The sequence below is a fragment of the Salvelinus sp. IW2-2015 genome, linkage group LG27 (assembly GCF_002910315.2).
Source record: "Salvelinus sp. IW2-2015 linkage group LG27, ASM291031v2, whole genome shotgun sequence".
NCBI lineage: Eukaryota > Metazoa > Chordata > Actinopteri > Salmoniformes > Salmonidae > Salvelinus > Salvelinus sp. IW2-2015.
The window spans coordinates 18,114,230-18,128,748 of record NC_036867.1 but is presented as its reverse complement, the minus strand read 5'-3'; the positions used below and the strand labels follow the sequence as shown (position 1 = coordinate 18,128,748).

The 14,519-nt window shown below is 40.3% G+C and overlaps 1 pseudogene; it reads right to left on the bottom strand.

The window, feature by feature from the left end:
• Positions 1-777: 777 nt before the first annotated feature.
• On the bottom strand, positions 778-6,529 carry LOC111953901 (RING finger protein 32-like; annotated as a pseudogene).
• Between the last annotated feature and the right edge of the window lie 7,990 nt (positions 6,530-14,519).

Sequence of the window (14,519 nt, the reverse complement as noted above, 5' to 3'; positions counted from 1 at the left end):
GCTGTCATTCCACTCCTGCAACTAATTGGAAACCATTTAGTTGTACAAAGGGGCATCTTTCAATTGTTTTTATCTCAGATTTAATTGCTGCTGTATTGTAATGCTTGAAGCCTGCTGACAAAGTCAAGTTGCTAAACAGGCCAGATTGATACCGGCACGTCTCAGACTTACATGGAACATTTATGGTAACCAGTAATAGGATAGCTGGTGCTGGGAAACAGACACACACGCGCGTGCGCACACACACAAGCCATCCCTCAGGCTGCCCCACCGAGCTCGCTCATGTCACAGTGACATCACAAGTGCTTTATTGCTGGGCTTTTATCACGAGTTAAACAACTGTTAACCATTCCGATGAGGTTTTATGAGCTGACTTTTCTACAGCGAATCCAAAAAACATGGACCCTGGTGAACTTTGCCTTGTCTCACCGCAGACGCAGAGGACAGAAAAAAGGGATGGAGCGAGGGGGGCAAAGAACGGGACTAAGAGGGTGCCGCGTTATCTCACTGCAATCCATTTTGATGTCACCAGTTATCCTCCTTAATGTGTTGACTTAGGGTCGGACGTCAAAAAGGTATAAATGGAAAGCTGGTCATCGCAGTCGGCTGATAAGAATGTGAAAACTGGTAGAACGTCTTAAAGGCTTTGCTGCCTTGGAGCAACTGGGCCTATAGGGCTCTGTTCAAAAGTGGTGCACTAAATAGGGAATAGGGTGCCATTTGGGACTCAACCTGTCTCAGGGTGATGGAGGATGTCCTACTCTATCTCAGAATCTCCTAGGAGCCGCCAATCCCCATCCWTGACGTGGCCGTCACTGGCACCAGGATGGGACCCTGGACGGGGCTAATGAGTTCCAACAGAGTTAATGAGACCAATATAATGTCTGCTCGGTGTTTACGTGACATTCTAAGGCAAAGTTTATAGGTGATGGACCTCTCCGAGCGCATTACAAGTTGGGCGTAATCAACGGGTCTCTCTGAATCCATAGAGGCACTCTGATTGATTACATAGAGCCCTAGAGAGAGAAGTGATTGGCGGCACCTAGAGGATTCTAGGATAGAGTAGGACATCCTACATCCCACAGAGGCACTCTATTCCCTATTTAGTGTACTACTTTGGACCAGAGCCCTGTTTTATTTTATTTTTTATTATATATCTTTTTAAGACCTTTATTTAACTCGGCAAGTCAGTTAAGAACAAATKATTTTTTACAATGACGGCCTACCGGGAACAGTGGGTTAACTGCCTTGTTCAGTGGCAGAATGACAGATTTTTACCTTGTCAGCTCGGGGATTCGATCCAGCAACCTTTTGGTTACTGGCACAACGCTCTAACCAATTGGCTACTTACAAAGGGGTGCATTTGGGACAGAACCCAAAGCTCACACGACAAATATACCAGTAAAATCAGTATATGTGCTACTCAAGTTTTAACTTGTCTGTTTGATGGAAAAATGTCATAGCTAGTGAACAAAAGATAGAACCAAATGTAGTGAAAAGCTCAATAGTAGCCATGGTCAGTGTTTTCTATTCAGCCCTGTCTCTGCAAACCTCTGCAAACCTGCACTCCAGTCAGAGATAAGTCAGTCAAATGGAGGGGGAGATTTCAGTCTCACTAGGTGGCAATCTTCCCTTTTCCAGGGAGCCACAGACTAGAGAAGGCAGAGTGGCCTTAATGTCGGTAGGSCCCCTTCCAGTTGCTAGATCCCGCAACCAGCCAGCCAAAGCTGAAAGGACCAACCCTTTAGAATGTGTATTCTCAGATCAAAGTGAAAAAAGCCAATGCAAATGACAACCGGGGAACCTGCCCCCAATATGCATTGGGGGCAAAAATCACAGACAAACACTTGCTTTTGTGTTGACCCTGGAATGTCCAGACTGTTTGACCACAACACACACTCTCCATAATTAGTATACAAACAGTGTATGATTCACACGGCATCAAAGGCCCTCTGGGGCTGCTTAGAGAGTTCAGTTCCCCCTTACTCGGCCCTCCACCTCCACTGAGGCCCATGTCCACTCCACACTGACCTGTGATCAGATCGGCTGTCTGTCCATCAATCACGGCGACCTAAAGTCCACCACTGCTAAATAGGTGAGGAATGTCTGGCGGGTGAGTTTCAGGAAGAATGCTGACTTAGTATGCATCCCAAATAGKACCCTATTACCTTTATAGGGCACTACTTTTGACCAGGACACATAGTGCTCTGATCAAAAGAAGTGCACTTTATAGGGAATAGGGTGCCATTTGCGACACATACTTATAGGAGTAGGGAAAAGCCTCAGCAATGTGACCTGGTGGTCACCAGTTGACAGACTCACCAGATAAGTGTTTTGAGCCGTCATGGCATTGTTCAGTATATAGTAGGGTCGTTCAACGAAATGAGTGCCTTTTGTGTAACTTTGATATTTTAAGTTGAAATTGTGCACCAGTATTGCATTTTAAAAGCCTGTTATATTAAATGAAGTGCCCTTTAATATAGACCACATGGAGAATTCAATAAATCTGCTTTTTAATACACAGTACCAGTCAAAAGTTTAGACACACCTACTCATTCAAGGTTTTTCTTTATTTTTACTATTTTCTACATTGTAGAATAATAGTGAAGACATCAAAACTATGAAATAACACATATYGAATCATGTAGTAACCAAAAAAGTGTTAAACAAATCAAAATACATATCATATTTTAGATTCTTCAAAGTAGCCACCCTTTGCCTTGATGACAGCTTTGCACACTCTTGTATTTGGCCATATTCCCAGTCACCTTTCCATGGTTAAATGCGTTGGTTCGTGCTTTCAGTTTTGCGCGAATTCCGCCATRTATCCACGGTTTCTGGTTAGGGTAGGTTCTAATAGTCACAGTAGGTACAACATCTCCTATACACTTCCTTATAAACTCACTCACCGAATCAGCGTATACGTCAATATTATTCTCTGAGGCTAGCCGGAACATGTCCAAGTCCGCGTGATCAAAACAATCTTGAAGCGTGGATTGCAATTGGTCAGACCAGCGTTGAATAGTCCTTAGCACGGGTACATCCTGTTTGAGTTTCTACCTATAGGAAGGAGGAGCAAAATGGAGTCGTGGTCAGATTTGCCAAAAGGCGGGSGTGGGAGGGCCTTGTATGCATTGTGGAAGTTAGAGTAGCAGTGATCCAGTGTTTTACCAGTGCCAGTGCTACAGTCAATATGCTGATAGAATTTAGGTAGCCTTGTTCTCAAATTTGCTTTGTTAAAATCCCCAGGTAATATTTGACAAAAACCTTCAACCCTGTTAAGGTCAACCCAARAATTACTTTATTTGGCACTTAATAGGCACTTATTATAMTATTTTTTTTATTTAACCTCTTGAGATGGGAAAATGTGTTTTTAATGAATTTGAACATGTGACCTTTATGGCACAATGGTAAAATCGGGTGAAATTAAACTTTWAAAAAATGTTTTATTAAGTTACACTTAAGAAAAGGCATCAAATTGATGTAACAACCCAGTAAATAGAGGGAAACATGCAGTCCAATCTCTGGAGAAGTTAACCTGATGGCACACCTCTCTTTGAAGAGGCGAGCTCCATCGTGAATTTCTGGTCTCATACTGCTCCTTCCTGTACAGAGGACAGAACTTCCTACCTGAAAACCTCTCAAAGGCCTGCATACTGGCTCTGTGAAACACATGGGAACGGGACATCAAAACCTAGACACAATATGAATATCATTAGTGCTGATTGTTGAATATTATACACACAATTATAAATTATAAACACACGTGTATATATATATATATATATATATATATATATATATATAGTTTAAATTAATCAGCTTCAGCCTTATAATTAGATTAGATTTTTGGTTTCTTTGTTTGGTTTTATCCATCTGAAATACCCTCTGCATTTTACCGATTGAATGACTTTTGAGATGATTGTGGCATGCAGAGCCTCCTGGGGTTGCTGGAGCATATGTATAGTCTTTCACATCTCTCTAAGTGTTTCTGGTGAGCACTGTGAGAGATGTATGTGTGTATGTGTGTATGTGCACGTGTGTGTGTGAGTMWGTSWGTMTMWSMAMGMMKWSMTMMGRYYSWMMYMMMYKMGWMMCTRWGMMGSSAYWMYGYYWSKSKYWMRRKSWMRTSYMWMMGSWMMGYKSWGGSWRWYCYMMKMRCTSMKKMSWGKMRRWKCTSCRAKKSASWCWRRTYMSMWRTMSTKMRWSWKSYKYWYTMRWYYYMRKYYWKSSTCCAGKMWAGMGYMSRTYGMKSYSKSYYASSYMWSWYSSAGCWKTKGYMMGKAGYGSAMKCATWTWGWTTTKCKWMRYTTTWWYYSCWGWWSYASYRKRRYMAWSYKRYYTSWYWGGMCTSWKTGSWSTGRMRWMMSTYTWWSTAWAMWMWRAWYMWWRMGWKWMRATWWMSWGRWAMWACWYWMMTWYWTWGKWMYAAGSAWKWMSWYKWYAWWTYMYCKTMSWWWYAWYMKWYYAKYRKTTWWWYAAWWKKYYWWWRRAYWKKWTMTKYWWRKARTYKWKWSWWWCACWWWTAACAWYRRRWTMTKAKARYMWTRWYRKAAWCKKKWKAYKWWSWCAWRWYWSKRTRWCRRTTGTRASTWMSCWYMKWRTAARWTTWWWTRRRRCSWSRKYWKWWAKTAWTWWRWKSWSKYMCWWMMYWYYCWYRMSTMRMTWYMGKSGRKMWRTKTWCRKSSCKMRKTTCWMGAGATTGGCATCTTAAAAGGGGATCAGAAAGGTGTAAAAGACTGAACGACCCTCACAGTAACACACTGATTGCTACATCATCGCGTCACAGTTGAGTTCCAAGGCAGTATGGGAAATTTGTACAGTTGTCTACACAGATTAGAACACACAGGAACCTAAGGGAGGGGGAGAGAGTGTGTTTGGGAAGGGGAGTGGGCTGCCCTAGAGGGGTGAAGAACGTTGAAAACTTTTTTTTTTTTTTATAGTCCTCTGACTGACTGAGAATAAACACTAGGTATTGTGTACAGAGGAATACCTGAGTCTGTAAGCGAAACTCCTCCCTGCAGATCACACAGGGCTGCTTGGAGTCCCCTTCATGAATAGACCTCGACTTGACCCGACTCCATTCATCTACCGTCAGTTTTCTGGCCGGGGACTGCACCAAACCCAATTTCTGGGCTGGAGAGGCAGACAATGGCAAAAAACAACCCAATATCAAACAACAAATGAGAAATGTCATACATAATAGCTCAGGTCTCACAGTGAGACCTCCTCGTTCCCAAAGTGTTGTTGAACTGGTTCCCAACTGCTGATGTTACAAGGCTTTATAAAATACATTTGATTGATTGCTAGCTTACCTAATGTCAGTGGTGGAGCTGCTGGGTCAAGCACATACTCTTTCTCCTCTCCATCGTGTTGCTGGGGCCCTTTCTGTTTCACAGTTCCATGGTTTCGTTTGCAGTGTGTTTCAGTGGCGGCTCTTCGACACCATCTTGTCTTCACAGGGTCACACAGTGACAAATTCTGAAGCAGTAAGTTTCGTGCGATATGGTCTTGAAGAGCAACTGAGGTGATTGCTAACTTTCCACTGGTTGCTTTTGAGTTCAAGCCCTGTAAAATGAGAGGAAAGTTTGACTTAGTAAATCTGACCTTCGATTGTGGAAATGTACACACGTTGAAAAAAGTATTTAGCGAAATGGGACATGCATCTGTTGTTGCTTTATGACAGACAAATAGGCTACGTGTGGCCCCTTCGAAGACTCATAACCATATACATTTCTATGGTTGGACCCAAAATCTAAATTCATGCATTGTTTATGTCAAATGTACCCTCTTATTTTCAAACATTGTTTCTCAGATCACATGCATAACGCACAACTTTTCTGAAGACGTTACTATAATGTCACTCACTCTGAAAGATGCCCAAGTAACTTGTTAGTTAGCAATCTAGCTAGCTAACATTACATTGTTACATTGCTAAGGAACTGCTACAAGCAAATTAACATAAACGACTTGCTAAATATGCCTGCGTCTGAAAGAGTGTCGGGAAATAACACTTGCTACAATTGTTGCAAAAACTATTAAATTACCGAAATTAATCGAAAAAAAGACCAAAGAGTAAAATTCAAACCTTCCGCATTGTGATCTGTTGGAGGTAGTGTTTGTATGGTTACGTTACTTAGTAACCAAGGAGGCAGTCCTCCATCACCTCCTCCCCATCCCAACAAGTTCCTTAATCAATTGAATCAGTAGCTACGTTTTCATCCAATTAGCAACAGTTTTTCATGCGAATTTTCTAGAATCAGCATAAAGAAAATATGCGCATTTTCCCACCAGCGGAGTGTTTCCACCAAACGGATTTGTGGCTAAAAATCAGTGCGTGATGACGTAGTTCACACCAAATGTAGGTTACTTTTTCGCTTACATTTTTATGTAGCCTACTGAATACAAATCTAACATTCAATTTGTTTCCATCGAATTTTCAACTCTACCGATCATTTGGTTACAAAAACTGAAAATAGCAAATGTGCATACTCTGGTCTTGGCACGTGCACTCTAGCCAATTGCACGCGGATACTATGCTGGTAGGCTAGTCTACGTGATGAGATTAAATAAATGATGTTGAACTTCAGAGTGGTGAAAGTGCACGGTGATCTTGATGCTCCTTTCAAATAAATGTCGAGGGTCTTATTCTGGTGACATGACGACTGAAGCTTGACTTCCGTTTGACAAATACAAATATTCTCGCTCTCATCCATAATAATAATCTGTAGCCTAATTAACAGTGGTTCCCAAACTGTGGGGCGCGAAGGGTCGTCAGGGGTGGCGCGTAGGTCCCCCTTTTCCCCCATGATTTTTTTTTTTTTATGAACTCATTCCGGCTTTAAACTTACTCTTGAAAGTTGTAATAGTAGAATGCACAAGGTGCAATTTCGAAATTGGGTAGTGCATCATCAGTTCCTCTTGTCATGTCAGTCATTGCATACTTTAGAGAGCTATTTATAATTTGTCAGGGATGTTCCCCAGTGCTGGAAGGGGGGCCCTTTAGTGAAAAAGTTTGGGAACCCCTGGCCCCTTAGTGAAAAAGTTTGGGAACCCCTGGCCTAATAGGCTAAACTGCATGGTTTCTCGAGTCATAGAGGGAGGATCACACACCATCGCGTGACTCCAAGTTTACTTCGATATGATGGTTATTATATCAATATTTGGTGTAATATTCAATCGACATTTCTTGCATAATTAATTTTACTGGCACAAAAAGATCCCACCATGTAAAACGAACAAATTATCTTGTCGGCATTAAACAAATTGTACCGAAACTTCCTGTTTCCATCACAGCTGTCATACTTTTTTTTAATACAGTATAAAAACTCTTGATGAAAACTTGGTTTGTTTCCATTAACTTGTCATGGGATATTTTGTCAACATTTACAACGTTCGCATAGAAAACATATGTGACAAGTGCCTGCTAGGCTGCGTTTGCATTTGAATAGCTTATCTTCTGTCGATAAAAAAAAACAGCTGGACGAAATGACGTCACACACACACATCTAATTTTCTCTAAAACCTACTAGTGTCTAATAAAAAATGCTACCCTAAACATCCCTACCTTAAACCATAACCTTAACCCTTACCCCAACCATTCTAAATGTCAACTTCAATGGGGTAGTGTTGTCCCAAGCATCCCGGATAGCACGAAATAATAGAAATCTAGTCTAGTGCTTGAAGTGTTTCCATTGCCCATCTAGGCAAATTGCGCGTTGATAAATTGGCGACAGCCTGTATGTCCTCCCACCTATTTGTTTAATGTCTCAGGTAGCCTGAGAAAGCCAGCATGGATAGAATGCAATCATTGACTAATAGGCTATTTGCCATATTCTAATAATTTTCATGCGCCAATTTATCACCATGGTCCGTGCCATAGTGAAACATGCACTCCTGTAGATCTGAAATAAATGGATGGTGAAGCTTGCCAGACAACCAGAAAAGCAAAGCAACACAATTCAGGGAATCTTGAAAGTCAGGACAATCCTAGTTCTGCAAAGTAACAATATTTTTATAGTTAAAAAATTGATTTTGCAAGCAGTAGACATATATAATGAATTGTAGAGTGGAACGTTATGGTTACGTGATCAAGTGCCCCGCGTACCTTCATCATTTATTCGAAAATCGCCGTTTCCATTTGTCGCGATATATGAACGTTCTGCCGCGTTCATATACTAGTCAGAACTAGGAAATTCTGAAATTTTCGACTTGCTGATTCGTTAAACGCATCACGTGTATAACTACAACCAGTTACCAATTTATATTTCAGAGTTTCCTACTTCCGAGTATCACATGAACGTTGCATAAACAAAACAAAAATCCACCACTGTCGAATTTTTTTAATTTAATTGTCAATCTTTCTTTTATATCTGCAGTTTCCATTAGGCCTACACATGTTGGAATATTTTTTTGTTGCGACATTGCTTTTGTCGAATAAACCTAGGTCAATGGAAACCTGCCTAGTAATTTTTTTAAACCTTTATTTAACTAGTCAGCTAAGAACAAATTTTCATTTTCAATGACGGCCTAGGAACAGTGAACTGCCTTGTTCAGGGGCAGAACAACAGATTTGTACCTCCTGCTAGAAAACACTAGAATATATTCTGTAATGGTTTAATGTAATTGTAGGTGTCTTTCTACATGCTAGACATACAGCCCATTTTGAATTGATTTAGACTCCTTGGCTTTTTCCACCTTTTGCCTTATTCTAAAATGGATTAAATAAAAAACATTTTCTCATCAATTAACACAAAATACTCCATAACGACTAAGCGATAACAGTTTTTTTTAGAAATGTTAGCTAATTTCTTACAAATAAAAACAGAAATACCTTATTTTCATAACTATTCAGACCCTTTGCTCTGAGACTAAATTTAGTTCAGGTGCATCCTGTTTCCATTGGTCATCCGTGAGATGTTTTTATAAGTTGATTGGAGTCCACCTGGGGTAAATTCATTTCATTGGACATTATCTGGAAAGGCACACACCTGTCTATATAAGGTCCCGCAGTTGACAGTGCATTTCAGAGCAAAAACCAAGCCATGAGGTCGAAGGAATTGTCCGTAGAGCTCTGAGACAGGATTCTGTCGAGGCACAGATCTGGGGGAAGGGTACCAAAACATTTCTGCAGAATTGAAAGTCCCCAAGAGCACAGTGGCCTCCATCATTCTTAAATGGAAGAAGTTTGGAACCACCAAGACTCTTCCTAGAGCTGCCTGCCTGGACAAACTGAGCAATCGGGGGAGAAGGGCCTTGGTCAGGGATGTGACCAAGAACCCGATGGTCACTCTTACAGAGCTCCAATGTTCCTCTGTGGAGATGGGAAAACCTTCCAGAAGGACAACCATCTCTGCAGCACTCCACCAATCAGGCCTTTATGGTAGAGTGGCCTGACAGAAGCCACTCCTCAGTAAAAGGCACATGACAGCCCACTTGGAGTTTGCCAAAAGGCACCTAAAGACTCTCAGACCAGGAGAAACAAGATTCTCTGGTCTGAAGAAACCAAGATTGAACTATTTGGCCTGAATGCCTAGCGTCAAGTCAGGCTCTGGCACCATCCCTGTTGTGAAGCATGGGGGTGGCAGCATCATGCTGTGGGGATGTTTTTCAGCGGCAGGGACTGGGAGACTAGTCATGATCGACGGAAAGATAAACGGAGTAAAGTACAGAGATCATTCAAAACCTTCCCCAGAGTGCTCAGGACCTCAGACTGGGGTGAAGGTTCACCTTCCAACAGGACAACAGCCAAGCCAACGCAGGAGTGGCTTCGGGGACAAGTCTCTGAATGTCCGTGAGTAGCCTAGCCAGAGCCCGAACTCTTCAGGACTCTGGAGAGACCGGAAAATAGCTGTGCAGCAACACTCACCATCCAAACTGACAGAGCTTGAGAGGATCTGCAGAGAAGAATGGGACAAACTCCCCAAATACAGGTGTGCCAAGCTTGTAGTGTCATACCCAAGAAGACTCAAGGCTGTAATCACTGCCAAAGGTGCTTCAACAAAGTACTGAGTGAAGGGTCTGAATACTTATGTAAATGTAACATTTCAGTTTATTTATTTGTATACATTTTCAAAAATGTTTAAAGACCCGTTTTTGCTTTGTCATTATGGTGTATTGTGTAGATTGTTGACGAAAAAAACTATTTAGTCGATTTTAGAATAAGGCTCTAACGTAACAAAATGTGGAAAAAGTCAAGGGGTTTGAATACTTTCCGAATGCACTGTATAGGCTACATTATTGAAATTGTGATTTGTTACCAAGTAAGCGTCTTAATCAATAACATAGCCTATATAAACCTGGATGACTGACGGTTGCGCTGTATTGAAGCCACCGCCCAGCCATCTTGGTACTCCTCCATTGAATTTTTTTTTAATAGATTTTGGAAGCTATAAAAATGCATTTATTCATGTCTACATTCGTTTTTGACACATTTATTATATTACAGACACCTTAATGCATACTTTAAAATTATGTTAGCTCAATATACAAATAAATAATAATTTAAAAAATATATATATAAATATAAAAAGAGAGTACTGTTACTGTGCCCACTAAATCCCAAAATACTTAAATACACATAGTTTTATCCTTGAAACATTGAATTGAAATATTGTGGAATTCCAATCTTTCCGGGGAGGACTGCTCCTAGTGGAGAGTGCCAATATGGCCGACCGGTGGCTTCAAAACCTCTCAATGGCCAATACATAGCATCAGCAATCCAGGGTTTATACACATCACTGGTCTGAACCAGGCTACCCAGATTTTACTGCCTAAAAGTTTAATGAAAAGAGACTGCTTTTATATTGCTGCTTTTATAAAATATTTTTGTTTTCAGGGATCTAATAGCATGATAATAATAATGATGTTTGGGTTTTATTGTTTTTGACCCCTGACTGTCTAGCTACCTTCAGGGGTTGAACTTGAATAGGCAGGCCTACCACACCTATTTTCCAATCATCACATTCACACTTCCTAAAATGCTGTTTATTCCACGATTAAATATTAATTGATGAATTGTATCAACAGCATCTAATATTTCTGTTGTGATATTTAATGGGTTCACACCAGAGACTGTAAAAAGCACGGGTTCACACTGTAAGCTATAGATGCAGTTGGAACAGATGTGGTTCGATGAACAACTCTTGCATGAGTAACCTTGTCTGAAACTCAAAGTCTTGTATTAGCTCCCTGTGATAATTCCTAGGCTTTCGCTCACTGGGCTAATACACTCTTGTGGCACAATACCCAGCCAGTCACAATGGTCAACTTGGATTCATCTCTCACGTCGTTCAAAAAAAAATTGAACTGTGATTTCTGTATTCACTACAGGGGATTTCTTCGATGTCAAGAGATGGCACTGAAAGCTTAGAACACATGACCAAAAAAGGTCAGTCTATGTTGGGGTGAAATTACTCACCGAGCTGTTGTCAGAGCTGGAGCTGAACAAAGCTAAGCTGCTCATACCTGTGCTATGAGCTAAGGGATCCATCTCAGGTCACCCAACATGGAAAACCATACACACAAACACAGGAGTTCCTAACAATCTTTTTCTGTGGGGTCGATGAAAGTTAGCCTTATTTCTCACACGCTGTATGGTTGGGTGTGTGTCTTTTAAAATGCTTTGCGGCTTTGATTGACTTTGATGTGCTGGGACAGAATCAGTGCAAACAGATGGCTGAGGAGAGGGCACAACGATGAGGCCTGTCAATCTGGGGAGCCCTCTAAGAAAACAAAATGAGGAGCCCACTCTCAGAGAGGAGGGAAGCCCTGTGCTTCTCAAGAGGCTGGCACATTCTTGAGATTAGAGAAAGAAAAACGCAGACCACTGCCGTTAATGCCTCAGACAAAGGCGTGGAACAATTTATTAGTTAAGAATTCAAGCCTAGAGCCCCAATCAAAGGACTGCCGTCCACAATGCCAGACTAGGGCCCTCGTTTGTGTTTTTAAGTAAATAATCGTGGTTAAAAAATACGGCAAAAATGGAGCTCAAGTCCTTCATAAAGCCATGCATTCTTCCAACTGTCATCAGAATGGATTTCAGTATGCTTTTATTTTCAACAGGGACACTGTTTGTCTTTTTCTTTATAAATACCATTTTAAAGAGCTTTTTATTTAACTTTCTTCCCCCCGAACCTCTTTACATGCTCTGTGGTATTTTGAAAAGAAAAACTCACCTTGTTGTGCAAAGAGCTGACGACTTAAGGATTTTTTTTTTTTAAGTGGTCTGTAGTGGTAAAGCTTTGAAAGAGAACCCTTTGCAGAACCCCTTTGCAAACTTTGTGAGCGAACAACAACTTGAAAAGGAAAAATAATCCCACAATATTTCTATATTGTAAAACACATGCAGGTTAGGTGATTAGTTCCCAGACGCCACGAACACAAAAAAATGATGTTCTAATGGTTAATATGATATCACATGTTTATTAAACCACTGATGTAAGATTTTTTAAATACGACTATTAACTACAAGAATGACAAAAAAACGTTTTATACAGTTATTCTCTCAGATACCACTATAAATTATTCAGTTTTATACTATTTTTTTCACATCGTTGTTTAACAAAGCTGAGATTTACTTCGAAGTCCAAAGTGTAGGAATAGAGGTGAAATCAGTTATTGACACAGAAATAGTGGTGTAGCAGGAAGATCAGAATGCTGTTGAACCAAGAGGTTGTGAGTTCAAATCCCAGGTGAGAACATATTAAATAATAATTACTGTTTAAATAAACACACTCAATGTAATCATGTATGTCAAATATGTAAACTGAAAAAACTGCGTGACGTTCTGGGGCCACCTAACAACTAGTTTTTTTGTTGTTGACCTATGAAATCTCATGTGAAAAATATTGACATGTGAAAATTTGAATCCACATGTGAAAGGTTAGGTGATCACGTGAAAATCAACATTTGAAACTTCATGTGAAATATCATCACATGTAAAGTGTTCCAAAACCACATGGTTTCACATGATTTCACATGTGAAATAAAATGTTACATGTGCAAAACGGGTAAATTTCACATCTGAAATCATGTGGGGGTTTTTCTATAAGGGAGGGTCAAAAAATGAGAAAAGGAGAAGACTGTTTTCTTAAGAGAGACAATACAAGGATTGACAAGACTAAAATGAAAAGTTGATTTAAATATCATGGGTCACCTTACTTTAAGAAACATTCACATGTGAAAATCTAACTCTCACATGTGGAATTGCATTTTCATATGTGAAACACTTTCACGTGAAAATAGAATTTACAATTTCACATAGATTTTTACATGTGAAACTTTTTCCTAACTCACATGTAGAATATAATTTTCACATGTGAAAATCAAATTAGCAATGTTACATGTAAAAGTTTTTCACGTGCAAATCAAATTGACAGTTTTACATGTAAAGAATACTTTCACATGTGAAAGAAATTGCACGGTCATATGTGATAACAAACACATGAAAATGTAAATTGCAGTTCCACATGTAAAAAACATTCACATGTAAAAATCAAATTTGCAGTTTTACATTTTTACAAACATTAAAATGTCATGTGTAGTTTCATAATACCACATGCTGAAATTTTGCATCCCTAGTTATTTCACATGATATCATTTTTTCACCTGAGCTCAAATTATTTCACGTGTAGTTTTATGTTATCACATGTTGCTTTTACATGTTGTCACATGTTATCACATTAACTTCACAGTTGATCACATGTGAAATTAATGTGGTTTTTCCATAAGGGTTTAACTTGACCCATATACTTGACCCAATCCAAAATTAAATCTAGAATCGGCTTCCTATTTCGCAACAAAGCATCCTTCACTCATGCTGCCAAACATACCATCGTAAAACTGACCATCCTACCGATCCTCGATTTCGGCGATGTCATTTACAAAATAGCCTCCAACACTCTACTCAACAAAATGGATGCAGTCTATCACAGTGCCATCCATTTGGTCACCAAAGCCCCATATACTACCCACCACTGCAACCTGTACGCTCTCGTTGGCTGGCCCTCGCTTCATACTAGTCGCCAAACCCCCTGGCTCCAGGTCATCTACAAGTCTTTGCTAGGTAAAGCCGCGCCTTATCTCAGCTCACTGGTCACCATAGCAGCACCCACCCGTAGCACGCACACCAGCAGGTGTATTTCACTGGTCACCCCCAAAGCCAATTCCTACTTTGGCCGCCTTTCCTTCCAGTTGTCTGCTGCCAATGATTGGGAACGAACTGCAAAAATCATTGAAGCTGGAGACTCATATCTCCCTCACTAACTTTAAGCACCAGTTGTCAGAGCAGCTCACAGATCACTGCACCTGTACATAGCCTATCTGTAAATATCCCATCCAACTACCTCATCCCCATACTGTATTTATTTATTTATCTTGCTCCTTTGGACCCCAATATCTCTACTTGCACATTCATCTTCTGCACATCTATCACTCCAGTGTTTAATTGCTATATTGTAATTACTTCGCCACCATGGCCTATTTATTGCCTTACCTCCCTTATCTTACCTCATTTGCAC